General features: G+C 45.0%; 1 protein-coding gene and 1 long non-coding RNA gene across 2 annotated transcripts in view; both read left to right on the top strand.

Moving 5' to 3' along the window:
• Nucleotides 1–20,894, top strand: part of TRPM8 (transient receptor potential cation channel subfamily M member 8) — a 2,182,726-nt gene that overhangs the window by 2,100,084 nt on the left and 61,748 nt on the right. The gene's annotated exons all lie outside the window — the stretch shown is intronic.
• On the top strand, nucleotides 9,251–20,305 carry LOC117361227. Its single transcript, XR_004539607.1, has 4 exons — nucleotides 9,251–10,024; nucleotides 19,440–19,483; nucleotides 19,732–19,830; nucleotides 20,195–20,305. It is a non-coding gene; the product is annotated as an uncharacterized LOC117361227 (long non-coding RNA).

The following is a 20,894-nucleotide window of genomic DNA, read 5'->3' as shown; positions in this document are numbered from 1 at the left end:
TAACTTTATCAGACAATCTCGGTCCTTCTCCAGGATTTTCTTCTGTGAACACAGAACAGAAGTATTTGTTTAGCACATTTGCTTTCTCCTCATCATTCTCCACATATTTGTTCCCAGCATCTTTTAGCCTAGCAATTCCATTTTTTATCTTCCTCTTTTCACTAATAAATCTGAAAAAAATTTTATCTCCCTTTTTTACATTTTTAGCCATTTGTTCTTCCGCCTGTGCCTTCGCCAAACGTATCTCTCTCTTGGCTTCTTTCAGTTTCACCCTGTAGTCCTTTCTGCTCTCCTCTTCTTGGGTTTTTTTATATTTCATGAACGCCAATAGTTAGAACCATGTAATTCTAAAGTCGCGTCATGTTGGGTGGGAAGAGATATGTATTTATATTATCATTTAATGGAATTAAGTGCTGTTTATTTTGTACATTGTTTGATAATATGTTGCACTTAGTGTTGGTTTTAAAAATGAATAAAGATATAAAAAAAAAAGAAAAATGAAAAAAAAAAAAGAAAAAGAAAAAGAAAAATCTATCTATAAGGGTTCCTTTTATCAAGCTGCGGTAGGGGTTTAACGCGCGAAGTACCGCGCGTTACGGCCGCGTTAGGTAGTGCTTGTGGTAAAATAGGTACTAGAAACATAGAAACATAGAAAATGACAGCAGAAAAGGGCCACGGCCCATCTAGTCTGCCCACACTAATGGCCCACCCCCTAACTACCTCCATGAAGAGATCCCACATGCCAATCCCATGTTTTCTTAAAATCTGGCACACTGCTGGCCTCAATTACCTGTTGTGGAAGATTATTCCTTTTTTTTAAATTTATTTATTTATAATTATACAATCAAATTTTACAAGAATAATTCTTGTTCCATTAAAAACAGGGAAGAAAAATTACAAACCAAAAAATAAGCTCTTTCAATACATCATACAAATTAACCCCTTCTTAGACCACTATAATAGGGGGTGATCAATCATTAATTTAGAGAGAAATTTAGAGGTATTAATTAAACCATAAAAAATAGGCATAATGTACCAAGCGCCCATTACTTCCATTGTCCCTCAATCCTTGATGATCTTCTTAACATCAAGAAATTCCTTCAGATGGTTAGGAGAGAAAAAAGTATATTTAACACCCAAGTACCTAACCAAGCATTTGCAGGGATATGCCAAATGAAATGTTGCTCCCAAGTTTATAGTCTGTTGTCGCATAGAAAGAAATTCTTTCCTCCGTTCTTGTGTAGTCTTAGCAACATCAGGATATATCCACATTTTCCGTCCCCAAAATAATTTTTGGGAATTTTTGAAGAACAATTTCATGATCAAATTCACATCTTGCTCAAAAACAAATGATACTAATAACGCTGCTCTATCCGTCTCAGATGTTATTGTTTGTTCAAGTAAAGCTGTCACATTTGCATAGTCTACCACATTTGTCTTTCCTACCTTTTCTTTTCCAGTCTCATTTCCAGTCTCATTTTCACCTTCTTCTCTTCCAGGCATCTTTTTATTTAGTAAATAATAAATTTTGTTAATAGGAGGAATACAGTTTGAAGAGATTTCCAAATTTTCAATGAAGTATCTTTTCAATAAATCAAAAGGTAACACCTGGAGTTTGAGGAAAATTTAAGATTCGGAGGTTCAAACGCCTATTAAAATTTTCAAATTGTTCTAGTTTCTTATGAATGATGGAACTATCTTTAATTGAAGCCAATTTAAATTGTTGTAAGTGTTGTATATCCATCTGCATCTGCTTGGCTTGGCCTGTATATTCTAGTCTCATAGTTTCAACTGTCCCAGTCAACAATTCCAGTTTTTCAGATAATTTTGTTACCTCTTCAGTTGATTTTTCAATTTTTCCTTCCATCCGCTGAAGCAAGTGCCAGATGCTGTTCATAGAGACCTCAGTCGGAGAGGAAAGAGATTCCCCTCTCTCAGTTGTTTCCATCAGCCGTCCCGCCGTCGATGCTGTGCCTTCGCCGGGAGACCCCACGTCTCCACTTCCAGGAGCGTGTGTCTCTCGCCGCAGCGTTTCGGCGGTTGCCAGGCACGGAGGTGTCATGGGAGCCGGAGGAGATAATGATGTTTCAGTGCCCGATAGGGCTAGTGACTCCCTCCCCAACGCCGAGCTCTCCACTCCAGCAAATGTGAGCGCCGGAGAAGCCGCGAGGAAGCGGTCCATCGTCTGCTGAATCGGGGTGGATGTCAGGGCCAACTAGGAAGAAGCCCTGAGCACCCCTTTCCTCTTAGAATGGGGCATCAGATCAGAGGTATTTGAATAAGGAAATGCAGGCTAAGAGAATATTAACTACGTCTCTCGCAGCTTCTCTACATCGCCGCCTCCTCTCCTCCGTGGAAGATTATTCCAGCGGTCAACCACCCTTTTGGTGAAGAAATATTTTCTGGTGTCGCCATGAAATTTCCCACCCCTGATTTTTAATGGATGCCCTCTTGTTGCCGTGGGTCCTTTAAGGAAAAAGAGATCCTCTTCCACCTCGATACGGCCCGTGACATATTTGAACATCTTGATCATGTCTCCCCTCTCTCTGCATTCCTCGAGTGAGTACAGCTGCAACTTACCCAGTCGTTCCTCATACGGGAGATCCTTGAGTCCTGAGACCATCCTGGTGGCCATTCACTGAACCGACTCAACTCTCCGCACATCTTTTTGATAATGCGGCCTCCAGAATTGTACACAGTATTCCAGATGGGGTCTCACCATGGATCTGTACAACGGCATTATGACCTCGGGCTTATGGCTGATGAAACTTCTACAGATACAGTCTAGCCCTGGATGAAGCTTTCTCCACTTGATTGGCAGTCTTCATGTCTTCGCTAATAATCACCCCCAAGTCACGTTCTGCTTCAGTCCTTGCTAGGATCTCACCATCTAGGGTGTAAGTCCTGCATGGATTTTTGCCGCCAAGGTGCATGACCTTGCATTTTTTGGCATTGAAACTTAGTTGCGAAGTCTTTGACCAATGCTCCAGCAGGAGTAGGTCATGCGTCATACTGTCGGGCATTGAGCTTTTGTCGGGCACTGTGCTTTCATCTGTTCTGCAGTTGCCTACTATGTTGCATAGTTTGGCATCATCGGCGAATAATGTAATTTTACCTCGAAGCCCCTCAGCCAAGTCTCTTACGAAGATGTTAAATAGGATCGGGCCCAAGACCGAGCCCTGCGGCACTCCGCTGATCACTTCCGTCGTATCGGAGAGGGTACCATTTACCACTACCCTCTGAAGTCTACCTCTAAGCCAGTCCCTAACCCATGCGGTTAATGTTTCACCCAGTCCCATCGAACCCATCTTGCTCAATAACCTGCGATGTGGGACACTATCAAATGCTTTGCTGAAGTCCAAGTACACGACGTCAAGGGATGTAGTGCGCGGTATTTCACGTGCAAAAGCCCTAACATGGACAGGGCAGAGATAGAGGCAGATCGGAGGTGTGGCATAGGCGGGGACCAGAAATTATGTATCACGCAGTACAGCCAGAAGTGGAGCGCGGCTCTATCGTGTGTCTAACGCGTCTTCGTGTAACGCCTCAAAAATAGGTGTAGTTAACCGTTTTTTATGCCGTGCGCTGCGTATTACATTACATTAGAGATTTCTATTCCGCCATTACCTTGCGGTTCAAGGCGGATTACAAAAGATATAAAATGGGGGTTACAAAAGATATAAAGAATGGGGGTTACAATGGAAGAATAATAGTCATTTCTAGCATTGTACGGAGTAGATCATTTGTTGAGAGTTGTAAAGGGTCGATCCATAGTCATTTCTTGAGTTGTTAAGAGTAAGTGTTGTTAGGAGTAAGAGATTTTAAGAGTAGGTGTGGTTAGGACTGTTTCAGGGCTTTCTTGAAGAGTATAGTTTTTATTTCTTTTCTGAAAATCTTGTAGTCTGGGGTGGTTAACAGTAAGTTGGAGATTTGGTTATCTAGTTTTGCAGGTCGAGTGGCTAGGAGGCCATCGTATTGTTTTGACCGTTTTACTTCCTTGATCGGGGGAGGTGTGAAAGGGGAGTGCGTTTTTCTATGTCTGGTTGAGGTTGCTTGGTTGAAGCGATTGTTTAGGTAGGCTGGGCTATTTCCATTTAGGGATTTGAATATCATGCAGTAGAATTTAAATAATATTCTTTCTTGGATTGGTAGCCAGTGTGAGTTGATGTAGGCTTCTGTGATATGATCATGTTTCCTCAGTGAGTAGATGAGTCTCAGAGCAGTATTTTCGATTGTTTGTAGTTGCTTGGTCATCGTGGCAGGGCAGGGGAGGTAAAGGATGTTACAGTAGTCTAGCAATCCTAGGATTAGGGATTGCACTATAAGCTGGAATTGTGTTCTTTCAAAGAATTTCCGGACTTGTCTCAGGTTTCTCGTTATTGCGAAGGATTTCTGTATGGTTTTATTTATTTGCAGTTGCATAGTGCAGCATCTGTCTATTGTCACTCCTAGTAGTTTTATAGTGGTTTGGATTGGATAGTTGATTGAATTTAGTTCTAAATTGGTTATAGTTGGGACTTTGTCATTTTCGAGGAGGATGAATTTAGTTTTATCTGGGTTGAGTTTCTGTTTGTGTTCTTTCATCCAGGTCGTGACTGTTTCTATTGTTCGACGTATTATGTTTGTCATGGTGGTCTTTGGCTGATCATATGGTATGAGGATGGTGATGTCATCAGCATAACTATAGGTGGTTATGCCTAGGTTATCCAGGTATGCTCCGAGAGAGGCAGTGTATAGGTTGAAGAGAGTAGGGGATAGTGGGGATCCCTGTGGTACGCCGCAAGGGTTTGACCAAGGATCTGATTTTTCTTTGTTTGATTTTACTCTGTAGGTTCTGGATTTTAGGAATCCTTCAAACCAAGAATATACTGTATCTGAGATACCTATTGCATCCAAGATTTGAAGAAGGATGTTATGATCGACTAGGTCAAATGCTGCAGTCAGGTCTAGTTGTATGAGAAGAATTTTTTTTCCTGTGCTGAGATGTTGTCTGGCTGTGTCTCTGTGTCTCTGTGCTGAAGTTGGTTCGGAATCCTGATTGCATGGGGTGGAGTAGGTTATGGTCATCTAGATAGTTTGTGAGGAGTTTGGCTACTAGGCCTTCTGTAATTTTGACATATAGCGGTATTGATGCAATGGGTCTGAAGTTGGATGGTTGGTCCGTTGGTCCTTTTGGGTCTTTTTGAATTGGGGTGATGATGATTTCGCTGAGGTCAGTAGGAAAAAAGCCATCTGTGAGTGTAGTTTGTATCCATTGCAGAAGTAGTGTACGGAATTTTACACTGGAGGTGGTAAGGAGATATGCTGGGCAGTGGTTGAGGTCACAGGAGGCGTGGCTGTATTTATTATAGAGTTTATTGAATTCGGACCATTGTATGATGGGGAAATGAGACCATGTTCTGTCCGCTGAAGTAGATTCTTTTTTCTGTGGGGTGAGTTGTAATTTCGTTTAGGTGGGATGGGGTAAAGTTGAGGGTGGCTCTGGCGTTAGTGATTTTGTTCTTGAAATAATCTGCTAAGAGGGTAGCTGAGGGGGGTGGGGTGTTAGTGGTCATGTAGGGTTTGGTGTCAGTTAGGTCTTTTAATATTTGGAATAATTTTTTGGTATCTTGGGTATCTGTGCCTATAAGGTTTGTGTAGTGAGTTTTTCTCTTGTCTTTTAGTAGGAGTTTATATTGTTTGTTAATTTTTTTCCAGGCGATTTTCGTTTGATCTAGGTTTGTTTTTCTCCATTTTCTTTCTAATCTTCTGCATTGTCTTTTAAGTTGGAGCAGATCATTGTCAAACCATTGGTCTGATCTTCTACTGGTTCTAATTTTGGTTTGTAGTGGGGCTAGTTCTTCCTGGATGTTGGTGGCTAGAGTATTCCAGTGAGAGATGAAGTCTTTTGGGTCGCAGTCCTGGAGTGTTTCATCTATTTTTGTCCAGAATACGGTTGGCTCGATATGTTTGCGTGAGGTGTATGTTATTTTTTGGGTTTTAGGTGTGGTTTTGTTCTTGGTCCAGTTAATGCTGAAATTGTAAGTGTAGTGGTCTGACCAGAGGGATGGGGACCAGGTTCCATTGAGTGTTTGAATTGCTGGGGTGGCTGGCTGGTGGGTCATGAAGGCTGCAATGTCAAGTTGATGTCCTTTTTCATGAGTGGTTTGTGGGTTTAGGATTTGGAAGGATAAGGCATTGAGAAAAGCTAGACAGTTTTTTGCTGGTGTGGATTTTGGGTCTTCTAGGTGGAGGTTTAGATCTCCTAGGATAAGATTATATTCTGCTGTTAAGGAGTTTTGGTAGATGAAGTTTTCAAATTCAGGTCTCGCTGTGGTCCAGTTACCCGGTGTTATGTAACAGAGCATGCAGTTTAGTGAGTTTTTTAGTGTGGAGCTTGTGAGATGACAGACAAGGAAGTCCATTTGTGTGGTGGATGTTTTTTCTTGTACATTTAGGGTTAGGGAGTCTTTGAATATTATTGCTAGTCCTCCTCCTCTTTTTTTCTCTCTGCAGGTCACTGTTATTTTGTATCCCTGCAGGCATACCTCTGTTATTCTGGGGTCTGCGTCTGAGGTTAACCAGGTTTCTGTGAGGAAGAGACAGTCTAGGTTTTCAGTTTTTATCCAATTTTTTATATGTTCTGTTTTAGATCCTAAGGCTCTGATGTTTACGTAGGCACAAGTTAGAGTAGTGATTTCTGTTTGATTCTGGCAGTTCAAACAACTGGCAGTTCAAACAACCAGGAAGTGTTTGCAGTCATGGCTGTTTACAGTTGTGCTGCAACACTGGCGTTCCTCTTGGTAGAGGAAGAACATGCACAGACACAGGGTGCATGTGCGCGTGAGGAGGCACCCCCCCAGGAGAGACCAGTAGCAGGAACAGTAGGCCAGCTTCAGCAGCAGGAGAGGCACGGGCAACCTCGTAGGGCCGAACAACGGCCACGTCTCCCTTGCCTTTTTCGGGTTCGGAGCCTGTTGTGAGGCCAGAGGGAAGACCAGGTGGTGGCGTTGTACCGCTTCAGTTCTGACGCCATTGCAGAACTGTACCATCAGCTCTGGGACGATCTGGAGCCCCTGACTGCTAGATCCAGAGCCATCCCCGGGATCTGCAAGCTGCTGTCTGTCCTGCACTTTCTGGGGTCCAGCAGCTTTCAGCCCTCCGCTGCTGCCGTGGCAGGGATATCTGCACCCTCATTTTTAAGGTGTCTCTACCAGGTACTCGGTGCCATGATGGCCAGAGTGAGAAATTATATCCTCTTGCCCAACACCAGGGCAACACAGGAAGCCCTAGGAGCATCGCTTGAGACTGTCACCGGAATATCACAGGTCATGGGGGCCATCGACTGTATACACGTGGCATTAGTCCGGCCCAGTGCCATGGAAGCCTGTTACCAGAACTGGAAGCATTTTCATTCCCTCAATGTGCAGGTGGTGTGCGACGCAGATATGTTGATCATGAATGTGGTGGCCAGATTTCCAGGATCTCCTCACGATGCCTACATCCTGCGACAATCGGCCATATTCCACCAGTTTGAAGAGGGCAGGCTTGGCAACGCTGGCTCCTAGGTTAGTGTCACAGAGAACGACGTCCGTTTCAATGCTCTGCAGCTTTGATTTAGGAAGCACCAACATCCTATGGACAGATTGAGATATCCAGGTTTTACCTCAATTGCCCCAAATAGAAGTAAAAGCCAGATGTCTCAATCCTCCTCCTCCTCCTCTTTTTGGAGCCGGGTGGCAATCGCCACCAGGCGCCGTCTCCACAATCCTGGGTGTGTGATAAGACAGTCGCCAACATATAAGGTGGCAATCTCACACTTAGGATGGTGCATACCTATGGCCTCTTTGATTAGGCTAGCATTACAATGGGTGTTTACCTAGTACGGAGGGACGGTTAGTGAGGTCAAATATGTCCTATTTGTGCTGTGTTTGAATATACCCACTGCTGTTGCATGTTTACACATGACAGGTGACCCCGTTCCAGGCTGGGGAGTGTGTTCACACTCCAAGCTTGATGCTGACCTTTGCAAGGCTACTCTCCTACAGAGTCCCTGCTCAGAAGATAAATGGGGTCGGAGGTGGCTTTGCTATTCATGTGGTCACCTGTAAGTTTATCGGTTAGCAGGGTGCAGCCAGAGTACAGGTGTGTCAGGAGCTGGCTACATTTGTAGGGCAGGGAAGGACATGCTATGGGCTTAAGCCAGTCCTCAGCAGGGTGAGGCAAGTGTTTTGGCAGATGAAAACTCCGGAAAGCCTCTAATAACAGTGGTAATCTGTGCTTCTTTGTTCCCCCAGGTGATGCCGGATACGGCTGTCTCCCATGGCTTCTCACTCCACTGCGTGATCCCCAGACACCCGCGGAGAAGGCCTACAACGACACCCACATCGCCACCCGTGGGGTCATCGAGCGTACCTTCGGGGTGCTCAAAAGTAGGTTTTGGTATCTGGATCGGTCCGGCGGAGCACTGCAGTACCCCCCGATACCATGGCCCAGATTGTGCTGGCGTGCTGCATGCTCCATAACATCGCAGTGAGGCACTGTGTACCTGTAGAAATCCTGCTGATCCATCATGTCGGCCCGCACCCACTCGTGCTACCACTCAGAGCGGTAGGCAGGTCTGGCTGGCAACTCATCGAGGAACATTTTTCCTGTAAGTTTCACAGATGCCCTTGGGGTTGGGGGGGTGGGCAAGTATCAACGAACTAGCCCTCTCTTTTACAATGGCACGCTCAAGTCCATAGGGCTGGCCGTGGAGGTTACAGCTCCGGCGCCGAGAGCAATTCTACCAAGCATTGGAGTTGTTACCGTGGCCCCGCAGCTTTGTCATGGAGCCAGCAAGTGTTCCATCTGTCGTCCCCCCCATCTTTTCCACACCAAGTGCAGCCGGGATCTCCTCCTATCCACGGCGCCGCTATGTGTAGGTGTGCCACAGTACGGAGGATGCCATATACATAGGTTACATCCGAGCATAGCAGTTGTCTTCTGTTCAGTTCTCCCACATCGGTCAAATGGACTATATCAGGAATGCTCAGCATACAGCTGTTCATTTCAAAGGTACATGAGGAAGAGGAAACTTGTCTACTCCGCCACAGTTTAGGGGAGAGGACTATGTCGAACGCTCTACCCATGGTTTTTTGGGTCTTCCGATTACTTTTTCATCTTTTTGCTTACAGAGTGATGGATCCGTCGGAGGTGTTGCCATCATATACCACCTGGCTGCTTGGCATTTGGAGGGCCATTCCATCAATTCAGATAAGTAGCAGTTCTGTTTGTTTTAATTGTCGTAGACGACTAAATGCTTCACCTGTGTTTTGTCTGCGAATGAGATCAGGTTGTCGGAGAACAGAATGCAGCTATGATGATTCTCTGTTCCACTGGCCCGTGTCCACATGGCCGGTGCGTGTCGGGGCTCCTGAGAGAACATTCTACATATCCTGATTACATTGATAGGACAATATCTACACATCTACTGTATATGTACTTGACTAGTGTATGTTCAAAAGGCTTCTTTAATCCTAATAGCCGTCTCCCCATAACTCCACATTCCAGGATGTTGGATTATGCTCTTTCTGGGATGCAACATTCAAAGGATGCGATCCTCTTAATGGTCTTTTCTCTCACTACAGGAGCAAGATCAGCTCAGCGGCTGCACTTCCACCCACTTCACCAACCCTATCCACGTCTCTAGAGATCTGTCTCCCCCCCTCTTCCCCACCTATTCCACATTCGAGAACCGTTGGATTGTGTTTCTTCGGGGATGCTACATTCAATGGATGGGATCCTGTTAATGTTCTTCACTGTTTTCTCTCTCACTACAGGAACAAGGTCTGCTCGGTGGCTGCGCTTCCACTCACCCCACAAGTCCACATGTGGCCACCTATGAGTGAGCTCTTTCTGGCCTCCTATTAAGCTCCTTTACTCTTTTCTCTCTCACTACAGGAACAAGGTCAGCTCAGTCTCCCATCCACATCACCAACCCTATCCACATCTCGATGTGCCTGTCTCCCTCCAAAAGGCCGCATTCAAGGATGCGCTTTTTCAGGTATGCTAACTTGTATGTGGGCTTTAATCCTACTACAGGAACCTTTACCTTCAGTTCCCTCATCATTTCACCTCTAGCTTTGGCCCACAACCCCCCCTCCACCCCCCCTGTGTCCAAGCTCACACTTACAGTACATCTACTCCTACCTGGTATCCCTCAGGGTCACCTCTTCTCTCCTTCCAATCTGTGCAAGACTCTGCCACTTGATTAATCTTCAACTAATGCTCACGTCACCCCCTCTTTCAGTCACTTCGCTGGCTCCCTATCCGCCACGGCATACCCTTCAAGCTGTTATTGCTCACCTACAAGTGTGCTCTCTCTCCTTATACACCTCTCTGATAGCTCCGCTCCTCAGATCAGTAAACCTTCCTCTCCCCTGCCTAATCCAGACGTCCCCTATGCCTGCAATCAATTACCTGAGTTTGTCCTTGTTTACAAGCAGACAGAAAACCAACTCTTTAGATTTCACCGTCAACCTTTTGCCCATGAAACCCCTTCACTTTATCCATGACATCTTGTTTGTCCGTCTTCCTTATTTCAAGTGTAAGCTCTATTGAGCAGGGACTGTTTCCATACTCTTTGTGAGTCTGGTAGCGCTATAGAAAGGATTCATTCGTGTAGGTGTAGGAACAATGCATGTATCTAGACGGTCGTGTGATTATGTTCTATTCAAAGGACAGCATCCTCTTCACATCCTTCCTTTTATTTCCTCTCACTACAGGGGAATAAGGTCAGCTCAGCGGTTGCGCTTCCACCCACATCAGCCATTCCACACTATTGCCACCAAATGCGCCTGAACCAGTGAAGATATCAGCAATCTTCTCACTGAGAAAAGAAGAAAACTACCAGAGGACAACTGACAACATCATCTAGGGACAAATACCAAGGATCAATTCGAAACATCATGGGCAACTTTCAAATCATCACTGAATTATGAGTAAAGAAACTACAAAGAAGAGTGAAACCAGGCGCAACCCTCCCTCCACAGCTATCTGATTCAGCCGATGAAAGCACTAGCACTCTTCCTCATCCATGACTCATTACAGTCCAGACAAGTTCCACTTACACAGAAACATTCTATCGTCAAACCTAAACCAAAGGGTCACAATACCTCTCCAACTACAGACCCGTAGCAAACCAGCCGTGGATATCCTAACTACTGGGCAAACTAGCACAGCAACATCAGCCACACGTGACCCCCACCCCTCCAATCACCATTCCGCAGACAACTCAGCATTCAGACGGCACGAGTAGCAGTAGACCAGACGTGCTACCGGAGTTCCTAGATCTATCGGTCGCTGCAAAGATCACATTGCTGAGACGTTGGCCCTCAAGGGAAGAGCTAGGGAATGGATGGAATCAGTTCCATCATAAACCCCAAGCACAGTAAAATGGCAAGGGGATTCCAGCAACCAGAAAGAAACTGTGCCCTGAGCCAGTATAGGTATGTGCCATGCACAACTAGAAGATGAGATAGGGGGGATACAGCTAGGATCTGCCATCTCACCCATGCTATTCCTCATGTTCCCCTAGGCTGCTTAGAAAATAACTAGGAAACTGGGGGAGGGGGGCAGTTCCAATATGGTGTGAGTTCTGCTGAAAAATCCTATGAGAAGAGGGGGATAGGAACGGTATTGCTTCCTATGCCATCACTTTTGAGATCGATTGATTTATTGAGTTCATCTTTGATGTGATTTTGGACATATATGCAGATGATGCTCCCAATTGAGAAGGGCCTAGGGGAAATCATTGGATGCTTTCAAGCAAATGAGCCCTGGTTTCCACCAAACACTAAACATCAGTACTGTTGAATTGACCAAGAATGGGAAGGGGTGGGTTTACATACCCGGTTGTGTGGCTGGAGGCCAGCCTACACATGACAACGCCGATCCTATGGATCTTTAAAGAGGCTTCGGCCAAACTCAACTCGGTTCCAAGTCATCAAACCCTACCTCTCCCACCGACCAATGTCCAATGTAGCCCTAATCCCCAGTAGTCACTATCTTTGACTACTACAATCCAACCTTCCCGGGTCGATCAAGCGATATGATCGCACAGATCCAATCTCCAGACAGGGAGGCTGAACAGGACACGGACCGGTGGCTCAGCCGCATGCCATACCACTGCTTTCTTTCTAAGCCAATGACATTTACAGCTGTGAAAAAGGAGCCTGTGACTTAAAGGCAGCCCCTGAGAAGCCAGTAGAGAGAGAGAGGCAGGCCCTGCAGCTAAATTCTGTACCCTGCTTCAAGTATAAAGGGCAAGTGGAAGCTGAAGGAGGAGAGCCACACCACTGCCCTTCACTCCAGCTACGGTCGGGCCAGGAAATAGAGATGACTGAGGAAGGCCAAACCTCCAGGGAGACATCAGAGATTGGATTGTTTGCTTTCTCTTCAGCTTAAAGCAGCCCGGGCAGCTTAAACCTCTGTCAGAGGGCACAAGCAGCTTTTTCTTTCCTTTTCCCCTCTCCCCCCCCTAAGGAAAGACTCCTAAGGTCAGACCCAGAAGGTGCGGTCATTTGGTTTATGTGGTGTCACTGAATGCCAACGTGGAAACTTTTCTCTCACATTTCTCAGCCAGATGACTACATTCTCTTCTTCACTAAGAAGGAAATGTGGGTGCTGTCTGGATATACGTACCTGTGTGAAGCCGTCTCCGGATGTGAGGTAACGGGGTGCGGTGGAATGAAGGTTCAAAAAGAACAGCTGAAAGTTTTACAAAGCAAACTAGAGAGAGAGAGAGAAAACCTGATCTTTGGGGCTACATATTTGTGGAAATGGCCAAGCTCACGAAGAGGTAGGCCCAACTAATTTAGTTTCAAAAAGTGCAGAAAGGTAGGATGATCCAGTACTAAGACCACCACAGAGCTTTTGTATATAGAGGTTGTGCATTGTAACACCTCACACCTATTCCGAAGATAATGTATCATAGCACCTTTACAGAAGCTCATGTCGTGTAGCCTCTTGCCAGAGGCTTGTATAGAAGCTTTCAATGATTGTCATCCTATTGCACAATTAAATCAAATTCACCTTTCACCTGCCCAGATTCTGTCTCTTCATTTGAACAGTATTGAACTCCTCAAGGGCATAGTGATGTGTGGCTTCTTGTGGCCAACCACAATGCCATCCCTTTCATCACACCAGTCAGAGTGCTGTACACCTTATTCTACACTTTGACATTAGCTTTTGCCAGCTCACATCCCTCTCAGCCTCTCTTCTGATAACATTCATGGGCCCATTACTACAATGAAACAAGGAGGAAATGTGAAGGGGGGAGCATTGTGCAGTGCTTCTACCAACAGCCTGGAACCCATGCTGCTCCCTGTCACCTTGTCAAACTCGCTTCATATTACCCCCCGCCTCCCCCCCATGGAAATGGACATACTGCATGCATGCATTACCCACTCCATGTAAACAGTAGCTCTTCTGAGCTCCCCTTGGGAGAACACCATACAAATAGCAATCTGCAAATGTTTCCACTTCCAAATGCAAGTAAAAGCCTGACTGTCTCAATCTGTCCTCTGTTCTATGGATCCCAACCAGGGCCGCCATCAGAAATTTCTGGGCCCCTTACTGAGCAATCCTATTTGCCCCCCCCCCCCCACGCACCCCTTCCCCCCCGACCCCCCCTTCTTCCATGGGCCGAATACACACATACTTTTCTCTGTCGCCGCACTCTTTGACCAAAAGATTTGTAAGCCTGCAACCACGTCAAGGTAGACTTTCAGCAGGGCCCTAACCTAACCTAAACTAAACTAATCTATACCTATCTATTCTAAACTAACATATGTCTAATACTGAACTAATAACAAACTAACAAACATCTGCATAATAAATAACTAATAAATAATAGTGCTAGTAGCTATAATTCACTTTTGAATGTAAAATCTCAGTTAAGGATTTCTTTTGACCTTTGTAGGCCAGAAGTAGATCACAATTGCACAATATTTTTTGTAACAAGTATTAAATGTGTTTTTATAAATACTGTAAGCTTAATAAATATATCAGAAAAAACTACACATCTGAGCGCATATCTGAACATACACATCTGTATGATCCCATACAGCTGTGCTATATGCCTATAGCTGTATCATGCATGTTAAAAATGTACGATATGTTGATATGTGCACCTTCCTTCCTTCCCATCCATCCTCCTCAGCCTGTCCTTACACATCCACAGCTGCATGTTAATGATGATGTATATATTATGATGATAAATAAGTGCATATGAGCACATCATTAACATGCAGCTATGGATGAATATAGAAAAGAAACAATATTCTGTACAATTGTCAATTTATAAATCAGCGTCTTCTCCCCACTCTCTCTTCCCCATTTCCCTTCAGCGTCCTCAGCCCACTCTCTCTCCACTTTCCTTCAGCGCACGCACATAAAAACAAGCAAGTAATTTATATAATTTTCATTCTATTCATTCATAGAAATTAAAATCTAAATAATGCCAGTCACATAACAAAACATGATTTTACAAAAATAATTCCCTGCACAATCAAGCCTGCAAGGATTACTAGATGTCTTTCAGCAGCTCCCCTCCCTTCCTCCCCCTTAACTTTGTGGCCAAGTCAAAATGATTTACCAACAATAAAATTTTAAAAACACAAAGCACGATGTACGCAGAGAAAATGTTAATTATCATTTATATTCCGCGGGTTTTCAAAGAGGTCAAGGCAGATGACTTTATGCAATGTCACCTCAGTAACAACTATACAAAAATAGACAAATATTCCCCCTCCCTTGAGTTTGGATAGGATGATGGATTGTACAAGGACGGTGAAATATACATTAGGTAGATTGTGAGCCTGCCGGGACAGACAGGGAAAAATGATTGAGTACCTGAATAAATTCATGTAAACTGTTCTGAACTCCCCTGGGAGAATGGTATAGAAAAAAAAAAAATTTGAAGAAATTGAAGAAGTAGGATCTTACTTTCCTCAGCATGTGGAGGCTGAAAAAACATGATTTTGCCAAGGAATTCAGGTGATCATTGAGGGAGAGGGAAGAATCGATGATGATGCCGAGGACCTTGCTTGAGAACTCAAGGTGCAGAGCAGGGCCTGTGGGTAGTGTGAAGAGGGTGGGCAGGTATACTAATTTTGGGCCGAGCCAGAGTAATTTTGTTTTTGATTCATTTAATTTCATCTGTACAGAGAGGGACCAGGCATGAAGTCTCATTATGCATGAAGTGATGTTCTTTTGGAGGTTTGTGAGGTTCTGGTCTTTTTCGAGGAGGATAAGGATATCGTCGGCGTATGTGTATATTGTTTCAAGGGGGGATAGTTTGAGGAGCTTCAGGGAGGTCATATATTTGTTGAAGAGAATAGGGGATAGGGGAAAACCCTGTGGGACACCACAAGATGGTGTCCACGGAGCGGATTTGGAGCCGTTTGTGTTGACAATGTAGGAACGAGAGCGAAGGAAGTTTGAGAACCACTTTAGAACAAAGGAGTCTATTCCTATCTCAGAAAGTTGGTAAATTAGTATGTCATGGTGCACGACGTCGAAAGCCGCGGAGAGATCGAACTGTAGAAGAACAGCAAATTTGTTTTGAGCGTGTAGTTGTTGCACCTTTGAAATTAAGGAAACTAGGAGGGACTCGGTGCTGAAATTGAGCCTAAATCCGTATTGGTAGTGTTGGAGAATGGAGAATCTCTCTAGGTAAGAGGAGAGCTTATTAGAGACTATGGTCTCTAGAAGTTTTGTTAAAAGAGGGATGTTTGCTATGGGGCGGTAGTTTGATGGTAAGGAAGGGTCGAGATCGGCTTTTTTCAGAAGAGGGGATAAGGCAATGTGTCCCATTTCTGTGGAGAACAGGCCCGATAGTAAAACTTTATTTATAAGGCAAGTAAGGGAAGAGATGGCCTGCGCAGGAATGTTTTCGTAAAGGTAGGATGGGAAAGGATCTAGGATGCATTTGCAGGATTTAAGTTTGAGGCAAAGTTTAGAGATCTGGGATTCGGATACGAGTTCGAAAGTAGCCAATGATCTATCAGCAGGGATAGGGTCGGAGTCTTTCGGAGGAAGAGAGTTGTAAGAGATAGCGGGGGGGGAATGAACTCTTTATGGTAGTGATCTTCTCGTTGAAAAATTTGGCTAGGTCATTTGGAGATGGGAGGGAGGGGGTGGAGGAGGAGTCGTTTTTAGAAGTTAGGTTACGCCAGATGTGGAACAGTGTACTGTTTTGTTTTTTTGACCTGGAGATTTTATCTCCATAGAAATTCTTCCTAGCTTTTTTTAGTACGGAGTTATAGAATTTGATGTTGTCTCTCCAGGATTGTCTATCTGAAGGGGATTTCGATTTTTTCCATTTTCGCTCCAGGGCTCGACATTTCTGTTTTAATTCCCTGTGGTATGGGAGATACCAGGGAGCCTTATGAGAGTAGGAGATGGGTTTAGGGGATAGAGGGGCAAGAGCACAGTACGTGGTCTCGGAAAGAGTCACCCAGTTGTGCCAGTTTGAGTCTGGGTCCGTGTAATTGGGAAGAGGAGGGAGTTTGTTGAGAAACTGGGACCAGAATACTTCATTTGTGATTTTTTTGCAGTAGGTGATGGAGTTTGTGGCTCGGGTTGAGGTACCAAGGGCTGACATGAAGATAGGGAGGTAGAAAGAGCCTAGGAGGTGATCAGTCCAGGGGACATGTTCCCAACGGGTCTCATCAGTGGAAGTTTTGTGCTCAGTCAGGTCAAGAAAGCTGATGATGTCAAGGGAGTGCCCCTTTTCGTGGGTAGGGGTGGGTGGAGGAGCAGTGAAGCCTAGGGAAGTGAGAAAGTCTTTGAAATCAGTTGTGTCCTTGTTGGTGTTATCATCTAGGTGAAGGTTTATGTCGCCAATGATCAGTAGTCTATGGAATTTTAGATAAGCCCTTGTTATGGTCTCAAGAACAAGTTTAGAGGATTTATTCCAGGTGGGTGGGCGGTAAAGTAGCAGGATGCCTAATGGGTGGGGATGAAGTTCATCATTTATTGAAGCTAGCATGAATTCTAAGGAAGAATGGCTGCGCTTTGAGGAGTTCGACATTAAAGAATGATTTGTAGAGTAGAGCCAGACCTCCTCCTTTCCGGTTTATTCTGGGAGAGAAGAGACCTGGGGGACAGAGTTCATTTTGAGTGAGTAAGTCATCTTTTTCGATCCATGATTCAGTGATGCACAAAAAACCTGGGTCAAAATCTTCCTGACCCAGCTGTGCCTCTCAAGGACACCCCTATCCCTGGCCTAGCCTATTCCACACCTCCTGCCCTGCTGACGTCTGTCGTCCCCCTCCCCATACCATCTAGGCCCTGCCCTTTCTTACTTGGCCTAGAGGCTGGGCTTGCTGTGGTTGAGGAGGGGTCATGGCTGGCTGAGGCGGTTCCTATAAAGACAGAAATTGCAAAAGCACAGAGAATCAGATTGTCTCCCTCAATGTTACACCCCCCCATCCCCTCTCCCAAGCTCCTCCCATCTATAACATGCACTTTCTTATCTGCAGTTCTAGATGGTCTGGCTAGCGCACAGGAGGGGGCCTGAGTGTCAGAGCTGGGTCCTAGAAAGACAGGAAATCAAAAACATCATGTCGGCTTGCCTCCTCCTTCACTGTTAGCCCTCTCTCACCCCCCCCCCCCCATCTATGCCAGGCACTATCTTGCCTGCGGTAGCATCTCCACATGAAGAAAAGGAGGAAGAGGCCTGGCTTCCAGAGCTGGGTCCTAGAAAAAAAGACACTAAAGCCTCAATATCTACACAGTTCATGTCCTCTAATGTTACCCTCATTCACCTAGTACTGTATTCCCACCCCTACACCCCTGCTTTCCACCACTCTGAATAAGCCTATTAACCTCATTATCTGCATCTACCTTTCTACAGCAGTGACTCTCAAGTAGGCCCTGATAAGGTACCCATCCCCCCTCCCACTCCTGAGTGAGAGATGAGGACAGCCATATAGCATGACTGTTCCTACAAGTTGTATGATACATATATAGACCCCCCCTCCTCCATGCTGCAGGTTATTGGTGTTTGTGTCTATGTGAGTCACATTATAATGAGCACAGCCCTCTACATATATGCTTATAAACAGCACAGCTACACCCTCAGACAGAATATGATGGTTCCTAGGTTTTGCATGGGGGGAGTGGAGTGGCAGCAGAAATACCTCCATTGACACACCTGGGTTAAACTTGCATCTGCCCTGTTGACTTCCATAGATTGCGAGGGACGTACAGGGTGAAGCTGTGGTGTCTGTAAGCATATATGTTGAGCACATGTAACACTTTTCCATAGAGCTCCTCCTGTTAATGAGCTGTTCCACATGCTGCCTGTGAAATTCTGGAAAGAATGCTTACCCTTATCTGCACCTTCTGAAGCAGTGTCGTAGTCGCTTCCGAGGCCCAGTAGGTAGACAAGGCCCAGCCTGCCCACCAACTCTTCCTCTTCGGGGCTTAATGTGGCTCTGATGGGGGTCCCCCCTGTGGCAGCTGCATGCTGCCTTATGGCCCTGGACTTCTTTCTCACCTGGGCCTTGAGGTCACGAAAAAGGTATTTAATTTGTCCCATACTGCGGGCTGTCATGGCAACGCCATTGACAGCCCGCAGTATGCTGGCCCAGATAAGACTTTTGGCTGCCGAAGAGATACGGTGGCTAGCCTCCCCAAATAAATGATCGTATTTGTCCAGGACCATACGGAGCAGCAGACGGTTCTCCTCCTTGGAGAATCGGACCTCCCTCAGCCGTTCTGCCTGTCCTTCCTCAGCCTGGCTCCCCCACAACCTCTACCCTTGCCTGTCATCTCGCTAACCTACCCAGCCACGGTTTGACACCTCTATGTCACAGCACCCATATTGACTTACAGTGAGATGTTTGTTGTCACCCACATGTTCTATGATAGACCTCACTCCTAAGATGTAGTAAGGAATATGGGTACATGTGTGCTTTCATGAGGCATCTCTAAAAAGGGGCTAACATGCTGTATTATCAGCAAATAGCGCGCGATATCCCAGATATACCGCATGTTATATCGACGCACGCTGACGTACTCGTAGACGCATACAACGTAGGCGCCATCGCCACCATCGCCAATATATACGAGACCTCACCTCTACCCATCTTTTATTCAAGATAGGCTAGGCATGCTGCTGGTTGGCATACAGGTAAGGTTGCAGGATATGTCTGTTGTTCTCTCAACTGAAACGATATGGTGTGCGCTGTACTAAAATGTATTTTCTCCCATGCAGGGGTTTGGTATTTTTTGAGGTCAACCAAACCTATTTGACACAATGGAATAATGTACTTTGTATTGTCTGCCTTGAGGATGTTCATTATAGTGAATAGAAATGTGGTGTGCTTATGTAGACTTATGGTATACAGGTACTATGTTGAGTTCAGCGGCTTGAACTGTGTGTTAATGTCTTTTTGGTTGTTTCACAGATAATATGGCAACACTCTGAGGTTCCCTGCCCCCACCTCACATAGTAAGTAGAATGGAGCTACACAGGTGTGGAGATGAGCTCCTTAATTTAAGAAACTTTTATGAAAGCTTTGTTAAGGAACCAGTTTGAATGAGTAATTAGTGGTTAGTAATGTATGTAGAAAGTGATATCTTAAATGCTCTGTCTGAAATCATGGCTTCTTTATAAGTTCAAAGACAAGATGTGCATTATGATATAGACTTGTGTTTGCTTTATCAACTAATGGAAGGATATATCATGTATTTGAAAAGGTACAAACACCTACGCAACAGGTATGTCATTAGAATATGTGACAGCACACCTGATACCAGAGGCTGAATGGAGAAGCTATGGACATCTCTGGGAGTAAGGTAATTACTTACATGAAGAAGGCTGTGAGTTAGATGAACTGGTTTTGACAGAACATAGAGTAGCTGCATGATTGGTGGTACAGGGAGAGGGATTTTATAAGGGTTGCCTAAAGAATAGGTGGAGAGCTTTGTCTTATATGAGGGGGGGGGGAAGTAAAGGTCGGCTTAAAATACTGATGACCTTTTTGTAGCTGAGCCCAATTAGAGGGAGCTGAGGCCCTAATTAGAGAGAGATGTTGCCTATATATGCACACCAGATAACTAACTCTGTATTACCTTCACCTATGTAGATAGTGAGGTGTGTTAGACTTTGAAACCATAAATGTATGCTTTAAAAGGGTGTTTATGCTACTCTTTTCTGTAGGACAAGCGCCTGGCTGTTGCGGACCATAAACTGCAATGACTTTGGATTGTTTCCTTATATGAAAAACTGTTCTTGCTGCCTAGTTGGTCTCTTTGTACAAATAAAAACACCTAACAAACCACAACTTGTGTGCTTTACATTTAATAGAGTTAGATGCAAGACATGTGTACCTTTAACCCAAGGTTTGTGGGGGGAGGGGGGAGGAGGCCTGCTAGGTAGATGGTAGGCTGTCCTGGTAGAGGTGACCTATAGCAAAGTGCAACATGTGTTGGGAAGGTTATTTAATTGACATGGTCCTAAACAGTAAAAAAAGGTGTTGGACACAGCTGCGCTTGTAGTGAGGTCAGGTGGTTACCTTGGCAAGTGCAATGATGTGAAATAGAGAATGACACGGTGACAAAATTCATCACCGTTCCCGTCCCCGCAGATAACAGCGGGAAATAATCCCATGTCATTTTCTAGTGTCTATTTCAACCTCGGTCCTTCTACACCAGCATTCTTCAAAGCAAAGCTTGGGAATAGTGGTTGTGCCCAATTATACTCTGATTCTTTCCTCTCTCCTTAAAGAATGACATGAAGATGGTTTCCCGTGGTTATCCACGGGGACGGGAACGGTGATGAATTTTGTCACCGTGTCATTCTCATTGTGAAACTTTGACTTTATATAGCTGTGGTGGAATACTTTAAAACCCTACCTCTT

Source organism: Geotrypetes seraphini, chromosome 5 (assembly GCF_902459505.1).
Source record: "Geotrypetes seraphini chromosome 5, aGeoSer1.1, whole genome shotgun sequence".
NCBI lineage: Eukaryota > Metazoa > Chordata > Amphibia > Gymnophiona > Dermophiidae > Geotrypetes > Geotrypetes seraphini.
The sequence above is the reverse complement of the archived record's forward strand: the minus strand, read 5'-3'. Positions and strand labels throughout refer to the sequence as shown.